Source organism: Bos javanicus, chromosome 3 (assembly GCF_032452875.1).
Source record: "Bos javanicus breed banteng chromosome 3, ARS-OSU_banteng_1.0, whole genome shotgun sequence".
In the NCBI taxonomy this organism is placed as follows: domain Eukaryota; kingdom Metazoa; phylum Chordata; class Mammalia; order Artiodactyla; family Bovidae; genus Bos; species Bos javanicus.
The window spans coordinates 89,032,057-89,056,633 of NC_083870.1; the positions used below are offsets into that span (position 1 = coordinate 89,032,057).

The following is a 24,577-nucleotide window of genomic DNA, read 5'->3' on the forward strand; positions in this document are numbered from 1 at the left end:
AAAAAGAGGGCAACAGAGGATGAGATGGTTGGATGATATCCCTGACTAAATGTACATGGGTTTGAGCAAACTCCAGGAGATAGTTAAAGACAGGAAAGCCTGGAGTGCTGCAGTCCATAGGGTCACAAAGAGTCGAACTTGACTTAGCGACTGAACAACAACAGCCACTCTGAGAAACTAGCGAACATAGTGGATAATATAGAAATCATGTCAAGGGAAGGGGTGTGTGGGAATGAATGCTTTCAGAAGAGAGGGTGTGGCGAGGACCTGATTGTTGTTTCCAAAGGATTGATTGTTGTGTGAGAGCAGAATTGTGCTGTGCTACTCCACAGGGCAGAGCTAGGGCCAGTGGAATTCACCGAGGCAGATTTTGGCTCAACATAGGGAAGACTTGGTGCCAGTGAGAACCATCCAATAATAGAAGCAGCTGCCTGGGGAGATGGTGCGATGAGCGAGCTCTCTATCTTTGGAAATGTTCTAGCGGCGCCTGGATGGCCATCTGTCATGGGTATTGTGGAAAGATGCATGCATGCGGTGTATGAACAGAATTTTGTGGATCATTTTACTAGTAGTAAATGTGACTGCTGTGTACTGAGTGTCTGTGACATGTGCCAGGTACTACGGTAAGCAAGTTTGTATCCATTATCATGTTTAATCCTCTACAGCCTTAATAAAGGTGACAGTTATTCCACTTTAACAGAAGTAATGGGCTCAGAGCTAGGATTTGAACCCCGTGCTTTCTGACCTCTAAACCATAATCTTTTAACTCTTACCATCTGCTTTTTGTGGTCCCTTCCCTCTCTGCTGCTGCTGCTGCTAAGTCACTTCAGTCGTGTCTGACTTTGTGCGACTCCATAGACAGCAGCCCACCAGGCTCCCCCGTCCTGGGATTTTCCAGGCAAGAACACTGGAGTGGGTTGCCATTTCCCTCTCCAATGCATGAAAGTGAAAAGTGAAAATGAAGTTGCTCAGTTGTGTCTGACTCTTTGTGATCCCATGGACTGCAGGCTACCAGGCTTCTCCATCCATGGGATTTTCCAGGCAAGAGTACTAGAGTGGGGTGCCATTGCCTTCTCCCCTTCCCTCTCTAAGATTCTGCAATTTCAGGTGTATTTAGACACCAGATTTGAAGTGACCTTTTAGCATCTGTGTAGAAAAGGTCCATTGGAGAGCTGGCCATGAAAGCATGGGAGTTGAGAGAGTAGTCAGGATGACAGGTATGGACCTGAGCATGCTCTGCCAAGACATGAGGGTTGATGCCATTGCCTTGGTAAGATTCTCAAGGTGGTGACTGAGGACCGGAGAGAGGTCCGGAGCAGGGAGAGAGAGTGTGGGTTGACTCCACTTTTCTGGAAATCAAAGCCACAAGAGAAGCCATGAGCCCTGCTTTCTAGGTCAGAAGGAATGGATTGTTACTGCATGTTGGAAACTTGATTTTTAACCTAAGTAAAATGTGAATGCAACTACAAATGTTCATGTTCTAGATGAAGACAATGCAAGTCAAGTGGTGAAACTGGAGTCAGTATAACACAGTGACTTATGGTAAAGCTTTCACCCGACTTGAAATCTGCTTCTCTTAGCTGTATGTCCCTCCACACATTACCTTCCTGTGCCTCAGTTTCATCATCTGTAAAATGGGGATGGTAACATTCTCTTCAGGTTACCCTATAGGTTTATTAGGAAGCTTAAGGAGAATAATGCACATAAAATGCTTGACAGTGGCTGGGATACATGGAAAGCACTTGGTGTTTATATTCAGATTAGTTATTAAATCTACGTAAACCCTAAAGTAACACAAATGTAATAGTTTACTTAAGACATTCTATCATCTCCTGTATTCAGATCGAGCCACACTGTAAGAATTCAGCTATATTTTAAAACATTTAAATGTACAACCAATACCATTAGTTAATCAAACACTTTAGGTTAAAATTCCATCTATTTTTTGTGATTTATAAACTATTAATATACGTCCTCATTATAGTACCTAGTCTACCATACAGAATTGAGACAGCACAACATAGATGTTAAAAGAAGGAATGTGTAGTCACACTCCCTGGGTTTAGATTTTAACTTTACTGTTTACTCGTCCTGTGACTTGGAGCAGTTTACTTAGTCTGTCTAAGTCTCAGTTCCTCTCCACTAAGTTGGAGCTAATAGTAATACCTACCTCACAGGGCTTAGAGATCAAATGAGATTATATAGAGAGTACTTAGAAAGTTGCTTAGGTACCATCAACATAGTAGGCATTCAGCAAATGATGAAGATGATGATGTATCTTGTAAGACAAAGAAATTTAAAATGTCTTGGAGTGCTTGGGGCTCTGTATATATCAGTATTGATTATATAATCCTGTGTGTGTATATACATAATCTATAGACAGGTTTTTTCTATGAGCACGAAAGTAATGCATTATTCATGGGTGGGCTTATAGGGGGTCTGTGATGCTCCTGAAATTGTAGGCAAAAATTGTGAGTATGCATGTTTTTATGGGGAAGATCTGTGCCTTCATTCACTTCTCTCTGACTTTGTAAAGTTTAAGACGTGTTAGCATGAGAAACTTTGAGTGGAATGCGAAACTGTTAGTGAGAGCAAAATGAAACCCTGGTTGCAAGTGATCAGGAAGAAAGTCATTTTGTTATCTCATATAGCAGAGATTCCAAGGTAGGTGGTCCCAAGATCGGTGTAGTAGTTCAAGGATGTGATCAGGTGCTGAAGTTCTTTCTACTGTGTGTCATACTTAGATTAATGCTTTATGGTCCCAGAATAGCTACCATAGAAACAAGTACCACATCCTCACATGACATCACTGAAAACACAAAGAAGCCATGACAGCCAGGATGCTACAGCCAGGATGCTATTTGTCTCCTTTCTTTTATTATAGATTTAAAACAAAACAGACAAAAAACCCCAGAAATTCCCCAGGAAGAACTCTCAAAAAGCAAGAGACCTCCATCCCTGTTTATTCTTTATGTGCCAGAATGGATTCATATCACCACTTCCAGCCAGAAGGGAAGCCAAGAAAGCATGTGTTTGGCTTTTTCAGCATCTCTAAGGGAGGTGGGCAAGCAGAAGAGGTAGTGTGGGTTAAAGACTTTTCTAACATCCATGCACCAAAGAAAACTTGTGAGCTGATGTGCCACACAGAGGTCACGCCAAGTATTTGCATGTTGAGGGGAGGGACAGTTGTTTGTAAGAGACAGACAATATCTAGAGAAAGAAGCAGGGGAAAGAGGCAGGACTTTCAATGGCTTCAAGATGCTTTAGCCTAAGCAGGCATCATTCATCAGTGAGTAATGTAGAGGAAGTGCCTGGATTCCAAATATATGAGTAGAAAAGCTGTCATGGAAGAGTCAGCCAGCAGCTCTTGTTTGCAGCTGCTGCTGCTGACCCACATTTGCCCTCCGCCAGTCCTCAGCTGCTGATCCTACCTCCTGGGAGCCGGTCCGTGAGCGCTGCCAGGATGCAGATGCCCATCTCCATAGCTCCCCCCACTGCTCTCCAGATAAGCTGTTCCTGGGGAAGGAGAGTGGCATCTACAGTAGAAACAGGTCTAGTAATTAGCAGCCGCCCCGGGGCCTTACAACATTTCTAAAGAAGACGAGGTGATTCAGTAAGATCTGTCACCACCGCTGAGAGTCTCCCAGATGGAGAGACAGGTGGGGATCCCCAATGCTAATGACAGGGAGGCCTTTAACCTGCAGTTGTTAGAGGGCAAGGGACAGGAGATGTGGGACAGATGCAACCCATGTGGACATGGAGTCTGCATGTCGGTTGTTGATGGAAGAGCCTGTTTTTATACATGACCTTGACAGATCGTGCTGCTCTAAAGGGCAGAGAATCCACTGAACTGTGATGGTGCCATCATGTCAAAATAAACATGCAAAATGTGAAAATACTATGCAAAGCCCAAACATTGCTCCGTCTCTTCACTGCTTAATCCAGAGGCTCAGGAGTTGGATGAACGTTCATTTTTTGTGTGTATTTATTGGTAAATAAAAGTTTGAGTGTTTAATAATGCATTTGTCATACTGAATCAAATACACTAAATTAGTGCAATAATTATTTTCTCCAATAGAGTGGATGAATATAATAAGATCAGTAAAGAATTTGTACATCTTCCCTGGGAGCTAGGGAGCATCTCAAAGAAGATGTAATTCTTGAACTGATTCAGGAAGGCTTAGTAGCAACCTGCTAGTTTATGGAGGTTGTGGGTATTATCAGGGCTTTTGTGTATCTATTTTAGGTGGAGAAATAGCACCTAAAGGGCAAAAAATTGTAAAATTCAACAAGCATTTGATATTCTATTCACTAGGCACTTTCTCCCCCTCTTCAGAAAAAGAAAATCCACTTTTCTCCTCCCGGAGGTGCTTCTTTACCACCTCAACTGTGTGGTTGGATTGGAGCAAGTATTCAATTCTAGCTCTGTAGATACATTTCATTGGACTGGAGGTAAATGATGTTTCAGGACCAATCAGAATCATTCCTGGGATCTTTTAAGCTGCATATGGGAGAGAGATTTCAGTCAGCTTATCACTAGGGACAAACTGAGAGTATGGTATGGGATTTGTTGAGGGCTCTGACTCTCTCATTTGGAGTGACTCCTGATGCAGAAACCACACACTTAGATCAAAGTGGCATTGGTTGTAAAATTTCATAAGTGTAGTCCCTCTATCTCTTTCATTTCTGTGTTTACCTTTGCAAAAGCAGACTGGGTTCTTCCAAACGGTGGAAACCAGGATCAGCAGTGACTTCTGTATTTCACTTCTCATTGGGGTCAGGTGAAATGTGAGAGACATTAAAAAAAAAAAACAGTAAAATTTTATAAATAAGACAGTCTTGTAGAATGTTAGGATAGTGTTTTTATCAAACATTGATATCCTGTAAATCAGCTAGAGAATTTCCTATCACATAGATTTTGACTTGGTAGATCTGGAATTGTCCTTAAGATTTGCATTTCTAACAAACTCCTATGTTGATATTGATGCTTTTAGTTCAGAGACCCCACTTTGAGCAGCAAAGTGTTCAAAGATGATGCTTAAGAATTGAGGAAATTTGAAAAGCTGGTGTATTATATGGTAGCATGGGAACACAGGTAGACTTGAGTTGTAATTTTTCAGTAGGGTGATTAGGGTAGGCTCATGAAAGTGACACCTGAACAGACTTGAAAAAAGATGATTGTATTTACATGACTAAAAATAAATAAAAGTTTTATATATATATATATATATACACATATATATGTGTGTATATATATATATATATATATAATTTTTTTTTCATATTTATTATTTTTTTTTTAATAATTTTTAACATTTTTAAATTTCAGGTATACACATGCTCCCCATCCTGAACCCTCCTTTAACACCTGTTAGTTAGCTATTGCTGCTTTACCCTCAAACTTTGCATCTTAGACCAAGAAGCATGTAGATTCCTCAGTTATGGTAGGTGGCCTTAGCTAGTTAGCTAGTTGTTCTTTCTCAGGATCTCTAATAAGACTACAGTCAAGGTGTTGGCCAGGGCTGCTGCATCCATCTCAAGGCTGGCATGGGATGGATCTGTTCCCAAGCTTGCTCTTGTGGCTGTTGGCAGGCCTCCATTCCTCACAGACTGGTGGCCAGCAGCCGCCTTTAGCTTTTTGCCATGTGGGTCTCCCCTTAGGGCCGATCTCAAATATGGCCGCAGACTTCCATCGGAGTAAGCAACGTGGGGCAGGTCGGGGGAGGGGCACAAAGGGTGGCCAGCAAGAAGGAAGCCAGAGCCTTTCTGTAACCTAATTTATCAACTGACTTCTCATTACTTTTGCTATATTCTAATGATTAAAAATGGGCCACTAGGTCTAGCTCTTACTCAGAGGGGAGGAAGTCACCAAAGACATGAGTACCATGAGTCAGGACTCACTGGAGGCCATGTTAGAGGCTGCCTACTGCAGTGTGTATTTGCGGATCCTATCAAAAACTTGGGTGTCTTATGGCTTAAAACAGATAGTTGTTACTGCCAGTTTGTTTAGCAAAGAGGATCATGGGAAATTCTTGGCTCCCAGCAGAAACCAGGATGGGCTCAAATGGTTCTGATCGAGCTAGATAGAGTTGGCTTTGGCCGATCTTCAACTCTGGAGGTGGGTCCAAGCCTGCTTCTTTTTTGAAACGTTCGGGCAGAGTCTTGTAGGCCACCTGTGGGCTTGTGGGCAGCTGAGCTCTGACTGACCCCCTGGCCATTTTAGTGCTACCAATAAAATTGCCTGAGGAGCCTGCCAAGGAGACAGATGCTGCTGCTGGAGAAACACCTTCTGTAGCCTGGCATTTGTCCGGTAATTGCTCTCCAAGAGAAAATAAACTCTTCACGTGAGAGGGAAGGTGGATGGTGCCTGATTGTCAAGTAGAGAGATGATTTAGAACAAGTGCTACAAGTAAAGTGCCAAAGATTTTATTAAAAAATAGAAGATATTTGTTTGGAGCTAAAGTTAGGCTTTTTAAAAATCTACTGACTCAGGAAATGCTTCTTGTTTCAATGCATGAATTGAATTACATGCAGAATGCCTCACCTGTTCCCTTACTCTTGTTCCATTTGCAGTCATATTTATTTTGCAGTCAAATTTCTTTTGCAATAGAGAGTACCACTATTTCCTTCTGGCTTACAGATTCATAATGTAGAAGGAAAACACTGGCTTAGGACTGGCAGTAGTCTTGGGCAATAGGTTCAACCTGTCAGAGATACAGGTTTCATCCTCAGGTTTGTTATCTTTAAGTTGGGATAGTAAACGCTTCCCTCATAAAGTTGTTTTCTTTATTCATTTTTAATTTTTATTGAAGTGAAATTGATTTACAGCGTTGTCTAAGCTTCAGGTGTACAGCAAAGTGGATCAGTTATACATATAACCACCCCACCTGCCTTTTTTTATATTCTTTTCCCATATAGGCCAGTACAGAGTAGTGAGTACTGTTCCCTATGCTATACAACAGGTTCTTATTAGTTATTTTAAATGTAATAATGTGTATATGTTAGTCCCTACCTCCTAATTTCTTCTCCCTTTATCCCCTGGTAACCATAAGTTTGTTTTCTATATCTGTGACCCCTCTTCTTTTTGTGAATACGTTTATATTTACCTTTTTTTAGGGTTACACATATAAGCAATATAATATGATATTTGCCTTTCTGTGTCTGACTTCGCTTAGTGTGACAGTTTCTAGGTCTCTTCATATTGCTGTAGATAGCATTATTCCATTCTTTTTTATGGCTGAATAGTATTCCAGTATGTATATGGACCACGTCTTCTTTATCTACTACTCTGTTGTTGGAACTTTTAGGTTCTTTCCCTGTCCTGGCTGTTATAAATAGTGCTGCAGTGAACACTGGGATACATGTGTCTTCTTGAATTACGGTTTTCTCGGGGTTTATGCCCTGGAATGGGGTTGCTGGGTCATATAGTACTCTTTTTAGTTTATTAGGGAACCTCCATACTGTTCCCCATAGTTGAAAGTGAACGTGAAAGTTGCTCAGTTGTGTCCGACTCTGAGACCCCATGCACCATAATTCAGTCCATGGACTTCTTCAGGTCAGAATACTGGAGTCAGGAGCCTTTCCCTTCTCCCGGGGATCTTCACAGCCCAGGGATCTAGCCCAGGTCTCCTGCATTGCAGGTGGATTCTTTACCAGCTGAGCCACCAGGGAAGCCCAAGAATATTGGAATGGGTAGCGTATCCCTTCTCCAGCAGATCTTCCCAACCCAGGAATTGAACTGGGGTCTCCTGCATTGCAGGCAGATTCTTTACTAACTGAGCTATCAGAGTCCCCATAGTTGCTATAGCAATTTACATGCCCACCAGTCATATAAGAAGGTTCGCTTTTCTCCACACCCTCTTTAGCATTTACTGTTTGTAGAATTTTAAGGATGGCCATTCTGACTGGTGTGAGATGATACCTCATTGTAGTTTCAATTTGCATTTCTCTAATACTTAGAGAATAATTAGAAAATATGTTGAACATCTTTTCATGTGCTTTTTTAGCCATTTCATAAAGTTGTTTTAAAGATGAAGTTAACACCAGGGGAAGCTCCTTGCCACAGAGTAGATATATTAGATGCTGTCTTTGTCGATGCTGCACTTACAATAACAATACTAGGAGGAACTTTAAATGTGAAGTCTTCCATTACAGATGGGAAACTAAGGCCCAGAAGGCTAAAGGCATTTCCTGTGCTGTGTGTGCTTAGTTGCTCTGTCCGACTCTTTGAGACTCCGTGGACTGTAGCCTGCCAGGCTCCTCTGTCCATGAGGATTCTCCGGGCAGGAATACTAGAGTGGGTTGCTATGCTGTCCTCCAGGGGATCTTCCCAACATTGCACATTGCAGGTGGATTCTTTACCATCTGAGCCTCCAGGGAAGCCCTACAGATCACATAATAGTTCTGTTCCACCCACCAACCCATCTATACATCCAGTCATTCACTCAACCATCTAATCATACCCACCCAGCCACCCATCTAATCAGTATGTATTGAGGTGTACTTTCTGACAATGCTGTTCTCATTGCAGTGGCTATAAAGACATGAAGAAGTCAGGAAAACTGCCTGCCCTCAAGGTATTTGATAGAAAATGAACAAATGCATTACTGATAGATTATAAATGAAATAAATACTGTAAATAAATAGGGATTGAAATGATAGAGAATTACTAGTTGGAGGGACACGAGGAGGCTGCTGCAGGTTAGGGATCTGGGAGAGGCTGATTTAAGAATGGCATCTGAAGGGAGACAGGTAAGATAAAAAGGAACCAATGGAGGAATAGCAACCAAGGACCCTGATGGGAAAGAACAGGAAGATGGCCAGGGTGGTGGGCACTTCCCGGATCAGATGGGATATCTATGGTCATGCCCAGAAAAACATTTGCTTAAATGAAATTGTGGAATTTTGGTCTGAAAGGTAAAGTGGGTTTCTTTAACAAAGGATCTTTCAACGTTTTAAAATATACTCATTCATTATGATTTTTTAAGAGATTGGGGACAAATATATAATGAAGTCTTTCAACAAGTTTTTAACCATGATAGCGTTCCTTTCCTCTTCCCTTCCTTCCATCCATCTCTCCCTTCTTCCATCTATTTCTTTTTATTTTTTGTTGTTGAGGTATAGTAGGTTTACTATATTGTGTTATTTTCTGGTGTACAGCAAAGTGATTTAGGTATATGTGTGTGTACCTATATATATACACACAGTATATTTATGAAACATATGAAATCAATAAATAAATTTCACCTGATATATATATATATATATATATATATATATATATATATATATATATACTGAATCACTTTGCTGTACACCAGAAAGTAACATAGCATATATATATGAGCTTCTGAGGTGGCTTTATGGTAAAGACTCCTCCTGCCAATGTAGGCAACTCAGGTTAGACCCCTGGGTTGGGAAGAGTCTCTGGAGAAGGGAATGGCAGCTCACTTCAGTGTTCTTGCCTGGGAGATCCGATGGACAGAGGAGCCTGGCAGGCTACAGGCACTGGGGTCATAAAGAGTTGGACGCACTCAGCGTGCATGCGCACGTACAAGTATATATATTCTTTTGGATCTGCCCATCTCTTATTTTTAAAGAGCATCCTAAAAAAATAGAGAGTTCTATGGGAAACCCTGGGGGCTTCCAGTCCCCGTTTTCAGTTTCAGCCACAGAACCTGGGGTATTGATTTTTCTTCCAAGTGCTCTGATATGTATTTTATATATATATATATATTTGTTTCAGTTAATAGCCCATAAGAAAGTTGTGGTGAAATTTCTCTTTGCAGAGAAAATGTTTCCTTTCAAGTTCATTGTCATTATTCAGTATGCACCTGTATTGAGTAATGGCCACATTCCCACAGCTATGGGGAGATTCAGAGGAGTTGATAAATGAGTAAATCACATAGGGAACAAACTCATGCCTCCTTCCAAAAGGCTTACAGTCTTTGAAGAATGCCTAAGTTACATTTTCTCAGGAATAACAATAACGTAATATTAAGACCAAGGTCCATGAATCAAGGCAAATTGGAAGTGGTCAAACAGGAGATGGCAAGAATGAATGTCGACATATTAGGAATAAGCAAACTAAAATGGACTGGAATGGGTGAATTTAACTCAGATGACCATTTCTTCTACTACTGTAGGCAGGAATCCCTGAGAAGAAATGGAGTAGCCATCATAGTCAACAAAAGAGTCCAAAATGAAGTACTTGGATGCAGTCTCAAAAATGGCAGAATGATCTCTGTTCATTTCCAAGGCAAACCATTCAGTATCACGGTAATCCAAGTCTATTCCCCAACCAGTAATGCTGAAGAAACCAAACAGTTCTATGAAGACCTACAAGACCTTTTGGAACTAACACCCAAAAAAGATGTCCTTTTCATGATGGGGGGCTAGAATGCAAAAGTAGGAAGTCAAGAAACACCTGGAGTAACAGGCAAATTTGGCCTTGGACTACAGAATGAAGCAGGGCAAAGGCTCATAGAGTTTTGCCAAGAGAATGCACTGGTCATGGCAAACACGCTCTTCCAACAACACAAGAGAAGACTCTACACATGGACATCACAAGATGGTCAACAGCACAATCAGATTGATTATATTCTTTGCAGCCAAAGATGGAGAAGCTCTATACAGTCAGAAAAAAACAAGACCAGGAGCTGACTGTGGCTCAGATCATGAACTCCTTATTGCCAAATTCAGACTTAAATTGAAGAAAGTAGGGAAAACCACTAGACCATTCAGATATCAGATCAGATCAGATCACTCGCTCAGTCATGTCCGACTCTTTGCGACCCCATGAATCACAGCACGCCAGGCCTCCCTGTCCATCACCAACTCCTGGAGTTCACTGAGACTCACGTCCATCGAGTCAGTGATGCCATCCAGCCATCTCATCCGCTGTCTCCCCTTCTCCTCCTGCCCCCAATCCCTCCCAGCATCAGAGTCTTTTCCACTGAGTCAACTCTTCGCATGAGGTGGCCAAAGTACTAGAGTTTCAGCTTTAGCATCATTCCTTCCAAAGAAATCCCAGGGCTGATCTCCTTCAGAATGGACTGGTTGGATCTCCTTGCAGTCCAAGGGACTCTCAAGAGTCTTCTCCAACACCACAGTTCAAAAGCATCAATTCTTCGGCGCTCAGCCTTCTTCACAGTCCAACTCTCACATCCATACATGACCACAGGAAAAACCATAGCCTTGACTAGACGAACCTTTGTTGGCAAAGTAATGTCTCTGCTTTTGAACATGCTATTGACCTAGGTCAAATCCCTTATGATTATACAATGGAAGTGGGAAGTAGATTTAAAGTAGTAGATCTGATAGAGTGCCTGATGAACTATGGATGGAGGTTTGTGACACTGTACAGGAGACAGGGATCAAGACCATCCCAAAGAAAAAGAAATGGAAAAAGGTAAAATGTTTGTCTGAGGAAGCTTTACAAATAGTTGTGAAAAGAAGAGAAGCAAAAAACAAAGGAGGAAAGGAAAGATAGACCCATTTGAATGCAGAGTTCCAAAGAATAGCAAGGAGAGATAAGAAAGCCTTCCTCAGTGATTGGTGCAAAGAAATTGAGGAAAACAGTAGAATGGGAAAGACTAGAGATCTCTTCAAGAAAATTAGAGATACCAAGGGAACATTTCATGCAAAGATGGGCTCGATAAAGGACAGAAATGGTATGGACTTAACAGAAGCAGAAGATATTAAGAAGAGGTGGCAAGAATACACAGAAGAACTGTACAAAAAAGATCTTCATGACCCAGATAATCACGATGGTGTGATCACTTACCTAGAGCCAGACATCCTGAAATGTGAAGTCAAGTGGGCCTTAGGAAGCATCACTACAAACAAAGCTAGTGGAGGTGATCGAATTCCAGTTGAGCTATTTCAAATCCTGAAAGATGATGCTGTGAAAGTGTTGCACTCAATATGCCAGCAAATGTGGAAAACTCAGCAGTGGCCACAGGACTGGAAAAGGTCAGTTTTCATTCTAATTGCAAAGAAAGGAAATGCCAAAAAATGTTCAAACTACTGCACAATTGCACTCAATCTCACAAGCTAGTAAAGTAATGCTCAAAATTCTCCAAGCCAGGCTTCAGCAATATGTGAATCGTGAACTTCCAGATAAGCTGGATTTAGAAGAGGCAGAGCAACCAGAGATAAATTGCCAAGATATGCTGGATCATGGAAAAAGCAAGAGAGTTCCAGAAAAAACATCTATTTCTGCTTTATTTACTATGCCAAAGCCTTTGACGGTGTGGATCACAATAAACTGTGGACAATGCTTCAATAGGTGGAAATACCAGACTACCTTACCTGTTTCTTGAGAAATCTGTATGCAGGTCAGGAAGCAACAGTGAGAACTGGGCATGGAACAACAGACTGGTTCCAAATAGGAAAAGGAGTATGTCAAGGCTGCATATTGTCACCCTGCTTATTTAACTTATATGCAGTGTACATCATGAGAAACGCTGGGCTGGAAGAAGCACAAGCTGGAATCAAGATTGCCGGGAGAAATATCAATAACCTCAGATATGCAGATGACACCACCCTTATGGCAGAAAGTGAAGAAGAACTAAAGAGCCTCTTGATCAAAGTAAAAGAGGAGAGTGAAAAAGTTGGCTTAAATCTCAACATTCAGAAAACGAAGATCATGTCATCTGTTCCCATCACTTCATGGCAAATAGATGGGGAAACAGTGGAAACAGTGTCAGACTTTATTTTTCTGGGCTCCAAAATCACTGCAGATGGTGACTGCAGCCATGAAATTAAAAGACGCTTACTTCTTGGAAGGAAAGTTGACCAACCTAGATAGCATATTAAAAAGCAGAGACATCACTTTGTCAACAAAGGTCCATCTAATCAAGGTATGGTTTTTTTAGTAGTCATGTATGGATGTGAGAGTTGGACTATAAAGAAAGGTGAGCGCTGAAGAATTGATGCTTTTGAACTGTGGTGTTGGATAAGACTTTTGAGAGCCTCTTGGCCTGTAAGGAGATACAACCAGTCCATCCTAAAGGAGATCAATCCTGGGTGTTCATTGGAAGGACCCATGTTGAAGCTGAAACTCCAATACTTTGGCTACCTCATGCAAAGAGTTGACTCATTTGTAAAGACCCTCATGCTGGGAAAGATTAAAGATGTGAGGAGAAGAGGACGACAGAGGATGAGACGGTTGGATGGCATCACCGACTCAATGGACATGAGTTTGAGTGAACTCTGGGAATTGGTGATGGATAGGGAGGCCTGCAGTCCTGCCGTCCATAGGGTCGCAAAGAGTTGGACATGACTGAGCAACTGAACTGAACTGAACATCTGCTGGATCCCAGGCATGGTGCTGGATGAATTATAGATTAAACCAGTAATGCTCACAAAGGTTTTGGAGGAAGGTGCCATCAATTCCATTTTTCGGTTAAGAAAATCATGGCCAATGTAGCCAATTAGAGCAATAGCACCGTACCTCAGGCCCCACTTTTAGGAGCCCAGGATCAATGTTTTAATTTTTTAAAATCAGAAGAAGGAAATGAACTTTTAGGGTTGAAGATTACATTTGTTTTTAGGCCAACACTGTTGCGAATGGAACTTTAATATATATATTTTTAATGAAGAAGATCGGGCCTCTGAAAGTCACCATTGTGGGACCAGAGGAGGGCGCAGGAAAATTGAAACTTTTTTAGAGCCATATGGGGACACACAGATAGACACAATCCCAACCCTGCGTTCTTTCCCTCCCATCCTGAGGCCCTATTCTCAATTGCTTTGGTATTGTGTTAGTTGATCAGTCATGTCCAACTCTTTGTGACCCATAGACTGCAGCCTTCCAGGCTCCTCTGTCCATGGTATGCTCCAGGCAAGGATACTGGAGGGGATTGCCATTCCCTTCTCAGGGTTCTTCCCGACCCAGGGATCTAACCCGGGTCTCCTACACTGCAGGCAGATTCTTTACTGTCTGAGCCACCAAGGAAGCTTTTACCTGCCGTTTTTTTTTAGTCTAAGAATCCTTTCACAGAAACAATGCTTGAAAACTAGGGCTCTGTATTGTTAATTTCAGCACCCCGTCTGGTCTGAGAGAACTAGACAGGGAGGCATAGAACCTTAATGCAGAGGGCTTCCTCCCAGGATTCCTGGACAAAGGCACTAGCCCAGCTGGGGTCTTGATGAGAGCAAGGAGAGTTGATAGTCAGATTCTGCCCTGTTTTAAGCAGACAGTTCAGTCCCACAGAAGTTAGACTGAGTGTGGAATTCTTCTCCTGGAGCCCTTGGATGATGAGTAAGTGGAAAAACAGGTGGAAAGCAATAGTGTTGAGGTTTGCACACAGCCCACTGCCCATCAGCTACTTTTCTGCCAATTAGAACCTTTGAAAAATTTGGCCTTCATTTCTCTGAGCAAGAGTCCAATGTCAGTGGGGGCCAATTTACATTCAAAGCACAAGGCACTTTCCTCTACTCTCCTGTGTAAAATGGAGTTTTACTAAAGCCTTTGGGTGATTCTGGATTTCACAATGACTGCATTTGATCCTGGGTACATTCGTCCATGGCCTGGTGATGTTTCCCATAGCATTTAGCTTCTGAGGCCATGCTGTCCTTTGACTGAGTTTATCATTAAGAAGTCTCTGAATTGTTACAGAAGGCAGTTGCTTTAGTAAAGGTATAATGTGGTCCCTCTTTGAACCTCAATTTCCCTCAATTTCCCCGTTTGTAAAATGAAAGGATGGGATGATTTCTAAACTCTTTTTGAGCTACTACTAAGTGAAAGACCCTAAATTAAGGGCTGGAACTTGTTTGGGGGATCATCTGAGATTATGGATGGAAAATTGTCATGTAAATCTTATTCACCTTTATGTTAATGCAGAATAACAACTCTCAGTTACTAGCGAATTAGAGTGGCCGAAGAATTTTACACACATACTTATTTTTTACATGCTTGTTTTTCTCCATAGTAGTAGAATTGTGAGATAAACCTTAGTGTTTGTATTTCAGAGATGAGGAATTTAGGCTTAGAGAGGTTAGGACCCAGTAAAGCTCAGAACCAGGAACTGAGTCTAAAATTGACTTTACCTCATGGCTGCTGCTATTTTCATCATCATTATCCTCATGTTATATGTTGCTTTTGTTTCACAGTCCATTGAGAAGAAAGCTATGTACAGAAAGACAATACACTAACAGTCATAGCATGTTAAATCGGCTCAAGTTCAGTTGTTCACAGGTGACCTTTGTCTGGATACAGATTCTTTTGAAAAGGTGTGGAACATTCCGGAGAGAAAAGCGACCAGAGCATGTTCATTTCTCCCGTGAGTTAAACTGAATCTTGATATATTGGGAGCAAAGTCCAGTGCAATAAACACGTGCTAATCTGCATGACCGATTTTTTTTCCTCTCCTTCAGATGGACTGGGGGCAGGAAGTCTTCTTTTAGAGAGGACTAAACCCCATCATCCTAAGAGAGCTACAGGGAATTTGATGTCTCACTCTCTCTTTTCAAGTTTAGCTCCCTAAGCCTCAGAGAGATAGGTAGCTGCCTCAGGTTCCCAATGTGATCAGGCTTCTGGAAGCCAGACTCACCAACAGAAGCCAGACAGGTTTAGTCTTCCACCTATGGGATGGGGGTTCCCACGTGGGACCGCCCAGCTCTCATCCTTCGTAACAAACTGAGTCACCAGGACAACCACAACCACCGCGAGGCCATGTGACTCTTTCCACACTGCGTGTCATTAAGTCATTCCAGACATCATTTTTCTGGCCCTGTCATACATGAAGCTCATCCTAGCTGTGACCCTTAGCGTCACAAAGACCCATGTTCAGATCCTGGTTCTGACACTACCTGTATTTTTCTGAGCAATAGCTGAACTCTCTGTGTCTTAGTTTCATATCTGACATAGAGGTGAAAATATTAAACCCACGTAGCTGCTCTGCAGAGGAAGAGAGGTGACACGTGGGAGTCCAGTGTTTTGAAATCATCTCACTCCAGTGGTAGGAGCTGGATTAGTGGGATAAATGAGATGAATTTATGATTGTTCTTAATTCCTAAAGGTTTTCCTTTCCCAGGGTTGCATGGTGAGTGAATAGTGAAGCCAGCGCTGAAAAACCCAGCCTGGTGGGGAGCGTTGCTCTTTGGTAGCCTGTCAGCTGTGAAGAGTGAGGAGCCCATCCTGTGTGCCCTGGGGCCTGGCTCTGGCCTCTGTCTTGGCCTCACAGTTTGCTTCTTCCTCCCTCTCCGCTCTGGTCCACACCAGCTGTAGCAGAAATGCAGCCTCTGTACACTGGTGCTTGATTAGATCTTGGAGACAGTTTTGGGTGAAGCAGGGAGAAATAGCTTTATTGCTTTGCCAGGCAGAGGGGGCCACAGCAGGCTAATGCCCTCAAAACTGGGTCCCCGCCCTGGAGGAGATGGTGAGGATGTGGTCAATTTAGGGACATTCTTCTGACTGGCTGGTGGTGAGGTAACTGAGAGTCAGCATCATTAACCTTCTGGTTCCAACCAGTCTGGGGTCTGTGTGCTATGGGCACCTTAGTTAACTTCTTCCAGCTGATGGGAGTTTCAGTACCTGTGAAGCATCTCAAAGGACATGGCTCAGAATATTATCTGTAGTCCTTCCGGAGGAACTAAAGGTCTTTGACTTTGTTTCATGGCTAAATTATTATTCTTTTGTCTTGCTTGACTGTTTTCCTACCATTTTGTATTTTTTCACTTTTCTTTTTTTTCACTTTTCTGATTAAATTTATTCCTTGACTAAAGTTTTCCTACAGGCAAAAGGCAGACAGAAGACATGGGTGGGGGCCTATTCTGAGAAGGCCTCCTAGGGTCCTGCTTGGTTGCACAGCATCCTCACTATCTTTCAAAATGATCAGCTTTTGGGGCTTGCTGTCCATTCTGTCTGAAATGTTCATCCCCCAAGTCTGCATTGGTATCACCTTTGCCTTCTTAAAAGCTTCTCTAAGTCATACTCAGTGAGGCCTGTCCTGACTACTCATTGGGAAATGTTCCCCTTCCCAGCACTTCTTCCCTCTCCACTCTTATTTTCCTCCTCAGCACTTCCCAGCTGTCTGACATATTGCATACATACAGTAGTACCTTATTTAACTGTACCTTGTGTTATTGCTCTTCACAGATACCGTTTTTTAGCTTTTTTTTGACTGGGAGATTTTTGTAGAAACTAATGCCTGTGGCCAGCAATTTCTATTTTGGCTAGCCAAAAGTTAATTCTGTTATTTCACTAGCACTTTGCAGGTTGTCACATTTAATGGTTATAACTGACACACCTGTAAAATCTTTTAATTTTTGTGTAATGTTGTCTTCAATCCACTCTTCTGCAGAAGCAAAGGAGCATACTCCAGCACCATGAGTTTCATTTTCCCTTTACATATCAGAGTCAGTTTCTAAGGCTGTTTGTCTTTTTGTTGGTCTAATATTCATATCATCTGAATTAGAACTATATTCTGAAGAACCGTCATCCCCTGAGACACTAATATATATGTTGCTCGGACTATCAGAAAATATCTGCTTAAAATTCACCGAAAAATTCTCCTTCACTCAAAATTTTGTGATGTGTCATTTTTCAAAATGTTGCATTTGTAATATACACCAGGCTGGAACAAAAACCTAACAGAGCAAAATGTGAATGATGATGACAATCGTAAGTTGTATAATGAACCCTTCATCAATTTTAAGCTCTAACAACTTTGCATGGTAATGTTAATTATATCACCCTCTAAAAACACTCTCTAAAACTCTAACACTCTCTAAAAATGTCTTCAGTCAATAACATCCAGGTAGCAAAAGACCTAACGGCTTCCCTGGGGCTCAGTGGTAAAGAATCCACCCGCCGGTGCAGGAGTCATAGGTTCAGTCTCTGGGTCAGGAAGATCCCTTGGAGGAGGAAATGGCAACCCACTCCAGTATTCTTGCCTGAGAAATCCCACGAACAGAAAGAGTCTGGAGGGCCACAGTCTATGGGGTCACAAAAGAATTGGATGCGACTTAGCGACTAAACAACGATGAAAGATGTATTAATATATCTCCGGTCAGTAGTGTGGTAACAGATTGAAAGTATGGGGAAACCCTGTGTTGAGCAAGTCTATCCTCACCATTTTTCCTACAGCATTTAGTTACTTCATATTTCTGTGTCACATTTTGATAATTGTTGCAGTTATTTCAAATGCTCCACTGGCAAAAAGATTATGACTCACTGAAGGCTTAGATGATGGTTAGCATTTTTTAAGTAATAAAGGGTTTTTATATTAAGGCATGTGTATTGTTTTTTTAGGCCTAATGCTAATGCACACTTAATCGACTGCAGTATAAGGTAATCTTAACTTTTATATGCACTGGGAAACCAAAAAACTCGCGTGACTTGCTTTATTGCGCTGTTTGCTTAATCGCAGAGAGTCTGGAACCCACAACATCTCTGAGGTCTGCCTGCACTTGACTTTTTCATTTGTTTTTGTCTGTCTTCTTTCACTAGGACATAAGCCACATTCCCACAACTGAACAATGCATGGCAAACAGCCTGCAGTCAGTAAATTAAACTCTTTTGACTGAATGAATAAAGAAATATATTTGGAGTTGGGATCGGGGGTGCTCTGCTTGCACTTCCTTGTTCTGATGGTGTTCGTGGCAGAACACGTATGCTTCACCCCACGTGATCACACCTTGCCAAACCCCTCTCTGGCAATCACTGAAACTTCTAATTGTGATTCCCAGCTGTGAACTTTGCCCTTCCTTCTTTGTGGAGTGGCTCTGGGCTGGGCAGTTGTCTCTTCAGGAGCTGTTCTTTGCAGTCTGATCACATGGGTAATGTAACATTTAATTTTAAAAAATCTCTGAGTAGAACTCTTTATTAGAAATTAATTTGCTCAGGTTCTCGGGTGTTGTTTACTTCTAGCGTGCTGAAGTGTTTCCCCTGGTAGGAGCTCTTTCTGTCCTCTGCTTAAGTTCTAGGGAAATGCTTTCTAGAATGTCACCCTGTGCAGCTCCGGTTTTGTAAATTCTGTTCTGAGCAGGGGGCACTTTCTATCTATATCCTGAGCTGAAGTCTAACTCTTTTTTTTTTTTTTTAAAGGTTTCTTTTATGCTTTTTGAAATGTTTAAAAAAACAGCTTGTTCTTGGGGCAGGAATTTTGTAAAAGCAAATGATATGTTAGAAATTGTCTAATAAAATTAAACTGAATAGAAGTGTTTTCTATGGCTTATGTTACAAATGGAGAATATGTTGGACCATGGTGGTGTCAGAAAAGGACTAGGAATCAGATGACCTGGCTAGTTGTTTTATGTAGCTTATTATTTGGGTGACTCTGGGCAAACCATTCAATCTCCCTAAGATACAGTTATTATTTGAAAAATGAAGTCTCTAGGCCATGGTCTTAATGCCGTCCAAGATCCTTTCTAGCTTTAGAGCTCCTCACTGGAAGCCTAACAACTTCAGTCTTAACTTGGATACAGCTGGTTACTAGTACTGGGCCGCTGGGTAAGTCAGCTTCTTTCTTGGAGCTCTAGCTTCTCAGTCTATCAAAAAGAGACAAAGAGTTTGTGTTTTTTCCAAGGGCATTAAGAGAATTTTATTTGGACACACAAAGGTGAACATACTTTTTAGCTGTAGAATCCTGATTTATTGGAAGCAACTTCTTACTTTATTGTGATTTCATGGCACTGTGCCAACAGAATGGTTGGAGAAAAGGAGATGAAAAGTCATTACATATCAAATTGACAGTTTTTAAATGGTACTTTAAAAATATTAAAAAAATATATTAAAAAATATATATATGTTATGATTCACTTTTGATTTTTTTTTTTTAATTCCCATCTTAAGTTCTTGACTTGAGCTTGGGGAAAGGATTCAGAAATAGCTTTCATTTTCAAAGGAGTATTTCATGTCCCCATTTTTAACCACTGAATTTTTTGTGGGTGTTTCTCCCTGGAATTCCTGGGGAAAGAGATCTTTTCATGCTTCGTCTGATCATGTATCCCTTCCTCTGTGGACGGATATTAGCAGGTAATACCTACAAAATCACAAATGCCATGCGAATTTGCAGGACCTGCTGGCTGCTTTCTGGAAACTTCCTATTGATAGGCACCTGATTGACACTGACTCAGGTTTTTTTTTTTTATTAATTTATTTATATTTTATTGAAGGATAATTGCTTTACAGAATTTTGCTATTTTCTGGACACTGACTCATTTTTTAAAGATAAGCCTAATTAAAAATCTGGAGTCATTCATTTACCAGTTTGGCTCTTGGAAGTCATTTAGTATTGCTATCTCTATAAGAATAGAGTTAACATGGATATTATTTCTAATATAATGAATATTCCTGATTTAGACTGTACATTTGAAATGATGAATATTCCTAATTTAGACTGTAAATTTGAATGACCAGAGGCTGAAGTTCCCTTCAGGGAGGGAAAAGGCATCATTTTATTGGGGCCAGTGACCCTACTGGCTTGGCCCAGGTGGCTGTGCAAAGGTACAGAGCTCCATCAGACCGGAGGAGGTGTGGCCTGGAGTCAGCAGATAAAGGAGGTGTGGTCTTGGCAGCTGGGAGTGAGAGAGGAGAGTTGGGACCAGCTAACATACCAGCCATCCTGGCCATGGGGTCCTGACCTCTTACTCTCATCCCGCCCTCATCCCCATAGTATTAATTTTAACTCTAGATGATCTACAGGGAAACATAAGACAGAGCTAGGTGTCAAGGTATGAAAAAAAGATCTTGGAATCCAAAAGACGTGAATTCCAGTCCTATTTTCAACACTACCCAGCTGGAAAACCACTGACCCATCTCTTCTTGTCCGAACCTAGCAAAATAGGGACAGCAGAGGTTACCTTCCTGCCGTGTCACATAGAGGAAATGAGTGTGTGGACAGGAAAGTAGTTGGCAAAACGTTGACAGTCTTTAGAAAGGAAATGTCAAATGAGTGCAGAGATGAAGGGGAGACCAGAGGGCACCCTCCAAAGAGAAGCTGGAGATCTTTTCCTCTCCTTGTTGCTGTGTTCTGACAAGGATGTGTTGTCTTCGTACCAAATGAAGATGAGAGTGTGGAATGGAGCTCTTTGGGCTTCAGACCTCAACCTCCACATGGAGCTCAGGCCAGCTCACCCTTGCTTCCCTGCAGAGAGGGCTAAAGGAGTCAATGATAAAATATCAGAAAAGCATTTGAGGGCTTTTAGAAATACTCACCCGGAGAAGGCATTGGCACCCCACTCCAATGTTCTTGCCTGGAGAATCCCAGGAACAGGGAAGCCTGGTGGGCTGCCATCTATGGGGTCATACAGAGTCGGACATGACTGAAGCGATTTAGCATAAGCATAGCATAGAAATACTCACCAGGTAACATTACACACATGTAACCATGTAGCGTCAGCTATTCAGAGCTGCATGGTTGTGTTATTTGTTAATCATATTGTGTGTGTGTGCATGTGTGTTTTCAAATTAGTATTAAAGTCTTAAACCAGAGCCCATTAAAATAAAGAAACTATTGTTGGGTGTGCTTAAGGAAACTAGCAAATATTTCTTTTAAAACTTTGTTTAAGAGAAGTCTACCCAGAATCCTCGTACTTGGCAGGCAGAAATTCATCTAAACTGTTTTCCAAATTTACCAAGTGCTTTCCTGAATAGACAAGGAGCCTGGGGGTATTTCTTGCAGGAGTGATGAGTTGTGAATCCCAATATGAGATGTGTGTAAAAAAAAAAAGTCCGTTTAAAGAGGAAAAAGAAGTTTCTGACTGTTTGGCAAAACAGGTTATTTTTAAACTGAAGAAAAATAGGATTGTGGGGATTTCAAAGTTTTTTGTGATTTTATTTGTTCATCTATAGGTGGGACTTTCTAACATCTCATTAGCACAGGGGCAGACTGAGATGTAAAAGGAATGGAAGACTGTCCATCACCTCAGGCGGCCTTCATGCTCGTCAAGGGACAAGTTGAGGGTAGATCAGAAAGTGGCAATGTATGCAACACAGGGTGAATTTATGGAAACAGTGTGATGTTGGGAGATAGGTGCATCTGGGTTCTAGATCTGGATCCACCTGGGGCTTGATGTTTCATCAATTCGATGCCTCAGTTTCTACTTATTCAAAACAAAGGTAATAAGCCTTCCTATGTTGTAAAGATGAATGAGACAAGGCATGTAGCCTGCTTATCGCAGAATGTGGTATGTAGTAGTGTAATCACAACTGTAATTATATTTTCCTTTCTTTGTTTCTCCCTTCAGTTTCATGCTCTGTCACAAGAGACGTATAGGCTTGACGTTCCTTAGGAATGCTGAAGGCTGTGTCTGGCTTTCCTGGAGGAGGAGCTGCCCTTGGACCTTGAACTAGCTGTCTTCTGCCAGCTCTTTCAGGATGCACTCTGCTCTCCCTCTTCCCTCCCTCCCTCTGTGTGGACTGCATCCATGGGCTTCCTGGCCTCTTGGCCTCTTCTAGAAATAGCCAGTGCTGAGTTCTAGCAGGAGGCTGAAGGGTGGACAGGAAGGAGAATGAAGAAGTCTGTGTGCTTTGCTCAGCTTTTAGGCTTTCTCTTATCATAGGGTTGCCTTGGACTTGCTGTATCCTAGACTGCATGTCACCACTCCATTTATGGCAATGTTTTCTACTGAGTTTGCTCCCCATTCTGGTCACCCTTCCCTTCTCTTACCCCTTCAAGCCTAAGAGAAGTAACAGGTTCTGCTATTCTAGCCCTGGGATCCTGGCCTATCTGTGAAGGTTAACCTTCCACTCAGCCCACTCTTGGGCACATAATCTTTGTACTAACTCTTTGCAATAATACTATCTTCAGTATGTCATCTGTTTCAGGATGGGACCTCAAAGAGTGGGCTGAGTTTGATTAGATGAGGAGGTATAGCATTGGGTAACCAAGCTGTGCTCTGGGATCTATGACTGATGTAGTGTGGCCTCAGCGTGTGTTTCCTTCAAGAAGGATGGACTGGACTGTAAGTCTGGGGAAGATGTGCTGGTCAAGAGCCCGAAGGTCTGGTTAACATATCAGACTTCACATCATAGCAGAGATGGTTCTTGGTAATTGTTTCCTGATTCATTTTGACAGGTGTCTATTGAAAAGTTAATAGGTATATGGTATAGGAAATAAATAGCAGAAATTTCTCTCCTTTCCTTCCAAATAATGATATGCAAATGAACTAGAGGGAAGGGAAAGAGAACAATATGGAATGACTCTCTCCTGTACAATTTGCATATGTCATCTTATTTATTCTGCTTAGCAGCCATTAGGGGTAAAGTACAAACTTCAGTGGAGTTGCCAAAGGTCACAGAACTGGGACTTTAGTGGAGCCATAATTTGAAAGCCAAGGCCAGTCTGTGAAATGGTGATGTTCATGAATTTCCAACGTTGTCAGCTGCAAGATATGAAGAGTGATGTAATTAAGGGTTCAAATGAGAGGTACAGGTAAGAACAGCAGGGTGTGAGTCTTAGGCTGTTTGTTACAGCCCCATCACAGGAAGGAATGTGACATTGTAAGGCCATGCACAGCAGGAATTTCTGCAAGAGTAATCTATGCAGAAGGAGTTCCTCTATAATCTTAGAGTTGTCACACAGCCTAGCATCCCAGCCATTGGGGTGTGATTTCATAGCAGGAAGGATCCTGGATATCTCTCCGGGACTAGGTCAACTCATTCCAATTGCACAGGATACTGTTCTGTCCCTGCCATTGGGTACCCTGTTTCTACTTCTACGGAAAGTGATCTCTGTCTCTCCCCTAGTTGTACATATATTTCTCCGCCTGGTGGCTTCTCCACTTCTGCTTACTCATAACTTCTGCTCAGTCCCCCCTTGCTGCCTCAGAGCCTCTTTATGTGTATCTTTTCACTTCTGGCCTTGTTACTTGTGGACAGAATCTGTATTAACGAGTTCAGATTCTTGGGAGAGAGAATATACCCATCTTTTCATATGTCCAATCTGGATCTAACTCTTCCTGCGAGGCCAAACTGTGACTCTGATCATCCAGTGAATTGTCCTTGGATAAGAAATAGACTTAGCAAAGCTATGGTTTTTCCAGTAGTCATGTATGGATGTGAGAGTTTGACCGTAAAGAAGGCTGAGTGCTGAAGAATTGATGCTTTCAAATTGTGGTGCTGGAGAAGACTCTTGAGAGTCCCTTGGACTGGGAGGAGATCAAACTGGTCAGTCCTATAGGAGATCAGTCCTGAATATTCATTGGAAGGACTGATGCTGAACCTGAAGCTCCAACACTTTGGCCACCTGATGCGAAGAACTGACTCATTGTAAAAGACCCTGATGCTGGGAAAGACTGAAGGCAAAAGGGGATGGCAGAGGATGAGATGGTTAGATAGCATCACCAAATCAATGGACATGAATCTGAGCAAACTCCCGGAAATAGTGAAAGACAGAGAAACCTGGCGTGCTACAGTTTATACAGAAAGTCAGGCACTATTTAGTGACTGAACAATGAAGAATGGACTCTGTGAAGCTGAAAAGTTTAAACCTTATGCCTAATGGTTGCTAAGCTGGGACTTAGATTAGGGAGTGGACATCTCCAGGAGGGGCCATTATTCTGACTCTTCTGGTCCACTTTCTGGCCCCCGCAAATTCACATCCAGTCCAAATGCAGAATACAGGCA

At 41.9% G+C, this 24,577-nt stretch overlaps 1 protein-coding gene across 9 annotated transcripts in view; it reads left to right on the forward strand.

Moving 5' to 3' along the window:
- DAB1 (DAB adaptor protein 1) overlaps positions 1 to 24,577 on the forward strand; it is a 1,337,206-nt gene that overhangs the window by 991,368 nt on the left and 321,261 nt on the right. For 3 of the 9 annotated variants that reach the window (XM_061411796.1, XM_061411802.1, XM_061411803.1), the window contains exon 1: positions 18,696 to 18,786. The exons of the other annotated variants lie outside the window; for them this stretch is intronic. The gene's annotated coding sequence lies outside the window, so the exon portion shown is untranslated. Of the gene's footprint in view, positions 1 to 18,695; positions 18,787 to 24,577 lie in introns of those variants that run through there. 9 annotated transcript variants of the gene reach the window in all.